Raw genomic sequence first — 10880 nt, 5'->3', positions numbered from 1 at the left:
GCCGTTTTGACATCCATCTGCCAAATCTCATAATCGAAAAATGCAGCTATTGCTAACAAAATCCTCACAGATTTAAGCTTCGCTACAGGTGAGAAAGTCTCATCGTAGTCAACTCCTTGAATTTGTCGAAAACCCTTTGCGACAAGTCGAGCTTTATAGACAGTAATATTACCATCAAGATTCTGCTTTTCTCTTGAAGATCCATTTATTTTCGACAGCCTTTCGGCTATCGTGTAAGTCTACCATAGTCCATACTTTGTTATCATACATGGATCCCATTTCGGATTTCATGGCTTCTTGCCATTTGTTGGAATCAGGCTGATCATCGCTTCTTCATACGTCGCAGGGTCCTCATCATTGTTATCCACAATCATGACATTTAGACAAGGATCATACCAATCAGGAGTGGCACGTTCCCTTGTCGATCTGCGAGGTTCGATGGTTTCCTCGTTCGAAGTTTCATGATCATTATCATTAGCTTCCTCTGTTGCCGGTGTAGGCGGTGCAGTGTACAACTTCCGGTACTGCGCTACTCGATCAACGAGTATAGATTCATCAATCTCATCGAAGTTCTACTTTTCTTCCAGTCACTTCTTTAGTGAGAAATTCTTTCTCAAGAAAGGTTCCGTTCTTAGCAACAAAGATTTTGCCTTCGGATCTGTGATAGAAAGTGTACCCTATAGTTTCCTTAGGGTATCCTATGAAGACACATTTCTCCGCTTTGGGTTCTAGCTTGTCCGGTTGTAACTTCTTTACATAGGCTTCGCAACCCCAAACTTTCAGGAACGACAGCTTAGGTTTCTTATTAAACCATAATTCATACGGTGTCGTTTCTACGGATTTTGATGGTGCTCTATTTAAAGTGAATGCGGCTGTCTCTAATGCATAACTCCAAAATGATAACGGCAAATCAGTAAGAGACATCATAGAACGAACCATATCTAAGAGAGTTTGATTACGACGTTCGGACACACCGTTTCGTTGAGGTGTTCCCGGCGGTGTCAATTGTGAAAGTATTCCGCATTTCTTTAAATGCATGCCAAACTCATAACTCAGATATTCACCTCCACGATCAGATCGTAGAAATTTAATCTTCTTGTTACGTTGATTTTCTACTTCACTTTGAAATTCCTTAAACTTCTCGAAAGTTTCGGATTTATGTTTCATGAAATAGATATACCCATATCTACTCAGATCATCTGTGAAGGTTAGAACATAACGATAACCACCGCACGATGCTACGCTCATTGGTCCGCACACATCGGTATGTATGATTTCCAATAAGTCAGTAGCTCGCTCTATCATTCCAGAAAATGGAGTCTTAGTCATTTTACCCATTAGACATGCTTCGCATCTATCAAGTGACTCAAAGTCAAGTGATTCAAGTAATCCATCAGTATGGAGTTTCTTCATGCGTTTCACTCCAATATGACCAAGACGACGATTGCCACATATAAGTAGAATTATCATTCAATTTAATTCGCTTAGCATCAACGTTATGTATATGCGTATCACTACTATCGAGATCTAACAGAAATAAGCCATTCTTTTGTGGTGCTCGACCATAAAAGATATTATTCATAAAAATAGAACAACCATTATTCTCAAACTTGAATGAATAACCGTCTTGCATTAAACAAGATCCAGATATAATGTTCATGCTCAACGCAGGTACATAATAACAATTATTTAGGCTTAAAACTAATCCCGAAGGTAGATGTAGAGGAAGTGTGCCGACTGCGATCACATTGACCTTGGATCCATTTCCAACGCGCATCGTCACTTCATCTTTCAGCAGTTGTCGTTTATTCTTTAGTTCCCTGTTTGAGTTACAAATATGAGCAACCGAACCCGATTTCAAATACCCAGTACTAGTACGAGAACCAGTGAGATAAACATCTATAACATGTATATCAAATATACCTTCTTTCTTCTTCTTGACAAGGCCGCTCTTCGGATCAGCCGGATACTTGGAGCAATTACGCTTCCAGTGTCCCTTCTCCTTGCGTAATAGCACTCAAAGCATCGGGCTTAGGACCGTTCTTAGGTTTCCACGGAGGCGTGGCAGCTTTCTTGCCACCCTTCTTGAATTTTCCCTTAGACTTGCCCTGTTTCTTGGCTTGGTGGTCTTGTTGACCATCAACACTTGGTGCTCTTTCTTGATCTCAATCTCAGCAGCTTTTAGCATGCCAAAGAGTTCAGGTAACTCCTTGTTCATGTTCTGCATATTGTAGTTCATCACGAAGTTATTGTAACTTGGTGGCAGTGATTGAAGGACACGATTAATCCCCAGTCTGTTAGGAATCACTATTCCCAAGTCACTGAGTTTCTTCGCATGCCCGGTCATGGTGAGCATGTGCTCACTAACGGAGCTGCCTTCTTCCATCATGCAGCTGAAGAATTGTTTCGATGCTTCATAGCATTTCACGGCCGCATGAGTCTCAAAAATAGCTTTCAGCTCTTTCATCAACTCATGAGGATCGTGGAGCTCAAATCGTTTTGGACGAGCGGATTCCAGATCGCACAGGATGGCACACTGAACTTGAGAGTACCGAATTTTCCGAGTCTCGTAAATAGCTTTTACTTCATCGGTTTCAGTTTCTGCAGGAGGGTCACCTAGCGGTGCATCAAGCACATATTGCAGATTTCCGCCAGAGAGGAAAATCCTCACATGACGGAACCAGTCGGTGAAGTTGCTACCGTTGCTCTTATGTTTCTCTTTCTCTAGGAACTGGTTAAAATTGATTGGGGACGCCATCTCTACAACATATATTTGCAAAAATTTAGACTAAGTTTATGACAAATTGAGTTCAAATTTTAATTCAACATAATTAAAAATCTAGGTGAACTCCCACTCAAAACAATATCCCTCGCATTGTCTTAGTGATCACACGAACCAAATCCACCGCACCTAAGCCCGATCATCACGAGATAAGGTGTGATTTCAATGGCGAACACTCAAAGTGTTCATCATATCAACCATATGATTCATGCTCTACCTTTCGGTATCACGTGTTCCGAGACCATGTCTGTACATGCTAGGCTCGTCAAGGCCACCTTAGTATCCGCATGTGCAAAACTGTCTTGCACCCGTTGTATGTACTTGTTGATTCTATCACACCCGATCATCACGAGATGCTTCGAACCGACAAGACTTGGTAACGGTGCTACTAAGGATGAACACTTTATTATCTTGAGATTTTAGTGAGGGATCATCTTATAATGCTACCGTCGCGATCTAAGCAAAATAAGATGCATAAAAGGATTAACATCACATGCAGTTCATATGTGATATGATATGGCCCTTTTGCCTTTGCGCCTTTGATCTTCATCTCCAAAGCACGGACATGATCTCCATCATCTTCGGGCATGATCTTCACCATCGTCGGCGTAGCGTCAACGTCAATGGCTCCGTCTTCATGATTGTCCTCCATGTAGCAACTATTACAACTACTTTGAAATACTACTCAACATGAAATTTAAAGACAACCATAAGGCTCCTGCCGGTTGCCACAATACAATAATGATCATCTCATACATATTCATCATCACATTATAGCCATATCACATCACCAAACCCTGCAAAAACAAGTTAGACGTCTCTAATTTGGTTTGCATATTTTACGTGGTTTAGGGTTTTCGAGAGAGATCTAATCTACCTACGAACATGAACCACAACGTTGATACTAATGTTTTCAATAGAAGAGTAAATTGAATCTTCACTATAGTAGGAGAGACAGACACCCGCAAAGCCTCTTATGCAATACAAGTTGCATGTCGAACGAGGAACAAGTCTCATGAACGCGGTCATGTAAAGTTAGTCCGAGCCGCTTCATCCCACTATGCCACAAAGATGCAAAGTACTCAAACTAAAGATAACAAGAGCATCAACGCCCACAAAACCATTGTGTTCTACTCGTGCAACCATCTATGCATAGACACGGCTCTGATACCACTGTAGGATAACGTTGCATAGAAAACAAAAAATTTCCTACCGCGAACACGCAATCCAAGCCAAGATGCAATCTAGAAGACGGTAGCAACGAGGGGGTATCGAGTCTCACCCTTGAAGAGATTCCAAAGCCTACAAGATGAGGCTCTTGTTGCTGCGGTAGACGTTCACTTTCCGCTTGCAAAATCGCTTCCGGCGCCACGAACGGGCAACACCTCCGTACTCGGTCACACGTTCGGTTGTTGATGAAGACGACGTCCACCTCCCGTTCCAGCGGGCAGCGGAAGTAGTAGCTCCTATTGAATCCGACAGCACGACGGCGTGGTGTCGGTGGCGATGGAGAACTCCGGCGGAGCTTCGCTAAAGCTACGCGGGAGATAAGGAGGAGAGGGGGGCGGCTAGGGTTTGGGAGGGGGTGGCCGACCACTTCAATGGGGCGGCCAGCTTGTGGTCTTTGGGGTGGCCGGCCCCCTCCCTTGGCCCCTCATTATATAGGTGGAACCCCAAGTGTTGGACTCCAAGTCTTCGAATAAGACCCGAACCAAAAACCTTCCATATGGTGGGGAAACCTACCCAAGCTAGGACTCCCACTAGAGGTGGGAGTTCCACCTCCCATATGGGGGGGTGGCCGGCCCCCTAAGGGGGAGTCCACTTGGGACTCCACCCCCACTAGGGTTGGCCGGCCATGGAGGTGGAGTCCCATGTGGACTCCACCTTCCTTGGTGGTTTCTTCCGGACTTTTCTAAAACCTTCTAGAACCTTCCATAGAACCTTCCGCGTCATTTTAATTCACATAAAATGACATCCTATATGTGAATCTTATTCTCCGGACCATTCCGGAACTCCTCGTGATGTCCGGGATCTCATCCGGGACTCCGAACAAATATTCGAACTCCATTCAATATTCAAGTTCTAGCATTTCAACATCCAACTTTAAGTGTGTCACCCTACGGTTCGTGAACTATGCGGACATGGTTGAGTACTCTCTCCGACCAATAACCAATAGCGGGATCTGGAGATCCATAATGGCTCCCACATATTCAACGATGACTTTAGTGATCGAATGAACCATTCACATACAATACCAATTCCCTTTGTCACGCGATATTTTACTTGTCCGAGGTTTGATCTTCGGTATCACTCTATACCTTGTTCAACCTCGTCTCCTGACAAGTACTCTTTACTCGTACCGTGGTATGTGGTCTCTTATGAACTTATTCATATGCTTGCAAGACATTAGACGACATTCCACCGAGAGGGCCCAGAGTATATCTATCCGTCATCGAGATGGACAAATCCCACTGTTGATCCATATGCCTCAACTCATACTTTCCGGATACTTAATCCCACCTTTATAACCACCCATTTACGCAGTGGCGTTTGGTGTAATCAAAGTACCTTTCCGGTATAAGTGATTTACATGATCTCATGGTCATAAGGACTAGGTAACTATGTATCGAAAGCTTATAGCAAATAACTTAATGACGAGATCTTATGCTACGCTTAATTGGGTGTGTCCATTACATCATTCTTACAATGATATAACCTTGTTATTAATAACATTCAATGTTCATGATTATGAAACTAATCATCCATTAATCAACAAGCTAGTTTAAGAGGCATACTAGGGACTTCTTGTTTGTCTACATATCACACATGTACTAATGTTTCGGTTAATACAATTATAGCATGACATATAAACATTTATCATAAACATAAAGATATAAATAATAACCACTTTATTATTGCCTCTAGGGCATATCTCCTTCACATCATCCAACAAGAGGGTGTAGAGTAGTTCTATTATGTGATCATTGTTGAGAGTGTCCACTAGTGAAAGCAGGATCCCTAGGCCTTGTTTCCACACATCGAATCTCCGTTTGTTTACTGTTTTGTTGCATGTTTACTCGCTGCCATATTTTATTCAGATTGCTATTACCACTCATACTCATCCATATTACTTGCATCTCACTATCTCTTCGCCGAACTAGTGCACCTATACATCTGACAAGTGTATTAGGTGTGTTGGGGACACAAGAGACTTCTTGCATTGTGATCGCAGGGTTGCTTGAGAGGGATATCTTTGAACTCTTCCTCCCTGAGTTCGATAAACCTTGGGTGATCCACTTAAGGGAAACTTGCTGCTGTTCTACAAACCTCTGCTCTTGGAGGCCCAACACTGTCTGCAAGAATAGAAGCACCCGTAGACATCACCTACTCCAGAGTCCACTTTTATAGCTGCAGCTCAGACAATGGTGAAAGGACACGGATGTCGCCTAGAGGGGGGGTGAATAGGCGATTTAAAACTTTTACGAGATGGGCTTAACAAATGCGGAATAAAACTAGCGTTTACTTTGTCAAGCCCAAAGCCTATATACTATTGTTCACCTATGTGCACCAACAACTTATTCTAAGCAATGGTTCACCTATGTGCACCAACAACTTATGCTAAGCAATACAAGCAAGTATGTGATAGCAAGATATATATAACTTCAAGCACGATGGCTATCACAAGGTAAAGTGCATAAGTAAAGAGCTCGGGTATAGAGATAACCAAGGCACGCGGGAGACGATGATTTATCCCGGAGTTCACACTCTTGCGAGTGCTAATCTCCGGTGGAGAGGTGCGGTTGCTTAGTGCTCCCGAACGCCACAAGAGGCTCACCTTGAGGTGTGGTTGCTCGATGCACACCAACGCCACAAAGGCCTCACCCCAAGATGCGGTACTCACACCACACACCGAACGCCACGAAGGCGCCTCACCTAAATCTCCGGTGACCCTCGCCACAAAGGCCTAGGTCACGGTTCCACTAAGGGATTTCCTTCGAGGCGGAAACCGGGCCTTACACAAAGATTGGGGCACACATCCACAACTTAATTGGAGGCTCCCAACAAACCGCCACAAAGGCCTAGAATCCGTCTAGGGTTCCAAGAACCCAAGAGTAACAACTTCCTTGCTTTCACCTCCACGAATCACCGTGGAGAACTCAAACCGATGCACCAAATGCAATGGCAAGAACACCACAAAGATGCTCAAATCCTTCTCTCTCAAATTCCAACAAAGCTACAAAAGCTATTGGGGGAATAAGAGAGGAAGAACAAAGAGGAGAACACAAAATTCTCCAAGATCTAGATCCCAAAGATTCACTCACAAAGAGATGATTTGGTTTGGTCAAAGTATGGATCTAGATCCCCTCAATCTTTCTCTCAAATAGATGCAAGAATCATTGGTTGGGGAAAGAGAGATCAAGCTCACAAAAAGTCAACAACCATGGTGGTGAGCTTGAGAGAGAGGAGGAAGAAGAAGGAGCAAGCAGTAAAAAACAAGGAGAGAGAGGGGCTTAAAAAGGATGCCCCAATTTCTGCCCGTTGGAGTGCTGCGCGCGGGGAAGAAGAGGACCGGTAGTACCGGCTAGGTTGGGCCGGTACTACCGGCCAGTGTTGGCAGGAGGCGGCGGGGGTAGCGAGCTGCGGGCAGGGAGGGGAGGCCGGAGCCTCCGGCCGGGGTACCGGCCAAGGTACCGCCGGGGCTCCAACCTCCCTGCACATGTACTGAGCCACAAATGGCTCCCCGGTACCACGGGCGGTACCTCGGGCGGTACTACCGCTCGTGCACGGGCGGTACTACCGCTCGTGCTCGGGCGGTACTACCGCTCAGCCCAAACTCCTCTTTTTGGGCAAACTTAGAAAAAGCATAACTTGAGTATCCGGACTCCGATTTTGATGATCTTGGACTCGTTTCGAAGCTAGTAACAAGCTCTACAAGATCATGCAGGGAACCATCATAGTCCAGCAAAAGAGTATAGAAACAAATGATGAAAGGTTTGACCTATCTAAGAAAGACATACCGGTAAAACCTCCAACCTCGAAAATGCAACAAGTTGCCCAAGGAAAAACCATTCTTGATGAACTAGAGCTTGTCATGAGAATACGCACAAGCTCTAAAACATCACATGGATAAGATCCAAATAACAACCAAGAAAGATGATGCAAGGATGCAAAGGTTTGAGCTCTCTCCGAACGATATGATCGAGTTACTCACTCGAGAGCCCTCTTGATAGTACGGCAACTAAACTATAAACCGGTCTCCAACTACACCATGAGACCGGTGAGAAAGAAACCCTATCAAGAGCAAAACTTAACCTTGCGCATTCCACTTGAGCTTGATGATGACGGTCTTGACCGCAACAAGATGGAACGCCTTTCTTGATTGTGCTTGTTTGACGAAGTCTTGTGGATTGCTCCCCCATAATCCACCATGGGAGAGCTTCTTCTTCAGTGCATCTTCACATATCCATGATCACCATATGGATGGCAAGACTCAAGCAAAGGATCTCTTCGAGATGGCTCATCTTGAACTTGCACTACATTATGTTGATGTCTTGAAGTAACTTGAGGGCTCACTTCATCTTCATCTTCAAGACATACTTGACACTTGATATCCTTCATCAATTTCTTCTTATTGCAACCTTGAAGCCAACAAATGGTTCAAGCATTGCCTATGGACAACACCTACAAATATAACTCAATGCAAACATTAGTCCATAGGGATTGTCATTAATTACCAAAACCACACATGGGGGCTCCATGCACTTTCAATCTCCCCCATTTTGGTAATTGATGACAATCTCTTTGAGAGGGTTTATATAAGGAATTTAAGTAACAAATAAGTTGAATATATAGAGCAAACTCCCCCATAATATATGCATGTGTGAATGATCTTGACTTTCATTGCATATATTGGCATTCAAAGCCAAGTGGAGTTTCCTCTAAATATTCAACTATGCAAAGCAACAAGATGCAATGCAATAAAGGCACATGCTTAAGCACAAAGCAAAGACATAACCAAATTCCCTTAAACCCTCCAAACTTCTCCCCCATTGGCACCAATTGCCGAAATGGGTGAAAAATTTAGAAGGCCAATATAGTGAGAGTTCCTCCATAGCGTGTGCATTTCTCATAATTTGAGTGGAATCAAATGCACATATCCAATGACGAATATTCGGAAGGAATCACACTATAGATAGGATCAAAGATTTCAAAAAGATAACAAAGTCAAGAAGCTTCAACAAATGAAGCAAGCAACCAAATGAACCACAAGGAAGATACCAAAAGAAAGATAGATATTATGATAAGATTAAGAAGATTGCTCTAAATAATATGAGGAAGCTCCCCAAGGTTTGTGCACAAAACTAGACAATTTGCATTGGAGTATAAAGTGCACAAACATGGAATCATCACTCCCATAATATCATTCAAAAACAAAAGATACCAAGTGAATCAAACTCTAATGATCACCACAAGATAGTGTTCTAAATCAAATGAGGAAGCTCCCCAAGGTACATGCATAAAATAAAATGTTACATTTGAATACAATATGCATAACATGGAATCCTCACTTCCTCATTTAAAACACAAACATTTGTAATAGACCATAGATAGAAAAGTAAGCTAAACACTTGCAATCAAACAAATAGTTGAGCAACAAGTAAGAGGCACCATAATAAAAAGGCTCAACCAAGAGGATATGTGAAAGGCATGATAAAGCATATTATAAGACTATTACAAGGATGAGCAAAAAGCATCATCATAGTCTTCAATGAATTATATTGCTTAGCATGACCAATCAACACTCAATAAATAAATAAGATATCAAAAGGAGATGTATCATCTCTTATGTGTATAAGTTTCTCTAAGTGGGCAATATCACAAAGATATTTATCCACAAAGAAACATGCACACATAAAATAGATACGCAAGAAAAATAGTATGATATCCAAGATGAAGTCATGCAATATACCAATAAGAATTTTTGCTTAATAGCATGGCCAAGGGCTCAATTTTATCTTATTGTACATTCATGAACTTCAACCACAAACAACTAAAATACATCACAAATATCAACAAGGGATAGAAGATAGTTGGGATGCATTTGAGAAAGGCAACAAGTATCACAAACGGGGATACCAAAAGAAGTAACTAAATTTGCACTTTCATCTATATTGCACATGTGAGAGCCTTGAGGAATTGATATGCAACAAAATTGCTAGATAGGCATAGTTGGGATGGATGAATCATGAGCATGATTTAAAATACTTCCCAACAAATGCACTCATCTCAAATTACTCACATTCACAATAAAGAGGTTTCATTAAGACTTTTGCAAGAAGCACAACATTTGCAAATCAAGAGATTCATGCCAAGATGCAACCATAAGGTTGGATACAAGAAAAGTATGCATGAGAAGATACTTGTTACCAAGATAGCATTGGTGTGGATGTAGTAGATATGTGTTCGTTGATCATCCTAGCTTGCCTCAAGTTACCATTGAGTCACCACTTCTCCCCAAGAGTGAGACAAGCATCCAATGCATATCCATTGTACCTAACACAAAGGTAAGTACAAAAAGGTCCCCAAACTAATTGGGTCCAAAGTAGTTAGACACACTACAACATATAGGACAAACTCCACAATACTATGTGCATATGGATATGAAATTGAATTTCATGCACATCTTAGCCAAATTAGGATTTGATGGAGTTTACCCTATATATTGGATCAAAGAAAGTAACACATGCCATAAGATAGACATAAATTAAAGATGCATGCACAATACTTTCAAGAACCAAAGAAAGATATAATTTGGACAAGACACCAAATAAATCAAGAGACAATGGTTGTCCAAATTATATCAAAGAATCAAATCAACACAAGATTGACTCCAAAGACTTATCTCATTATAAGAAGCTAATTAAACCTAAACATAAAGGAATGAGATAACCAACTCCCAAAAGAGCAAGGTTCCAACAAAACAAACCAAATCCTCAACACTTTTTATGATGGCACAAAGTACCAAAAAGAAAGTTTATGTCTCCCAAAACCAAATTTTTGATAATGATCAAGAGATGTTAAGCATTCTAACAAATAT

Source organism: Lolium perenne, chromosome 4, assembly GCF_019359855.2.
Source record: "Lolium perenne isolate Kyuss_39 chromosome 4, Kyuss_2.0, whole genome shotgun sequence".
Classification (NCBI taxonomy): Eukaryota; Viridiplantae; Streptophyta; class Magnoliopsida; order Poales; family Poaceae; genus Lolium; species Lolium perenne.
This window is presented reverse-complemented; position numbering follows the sequence as displayed.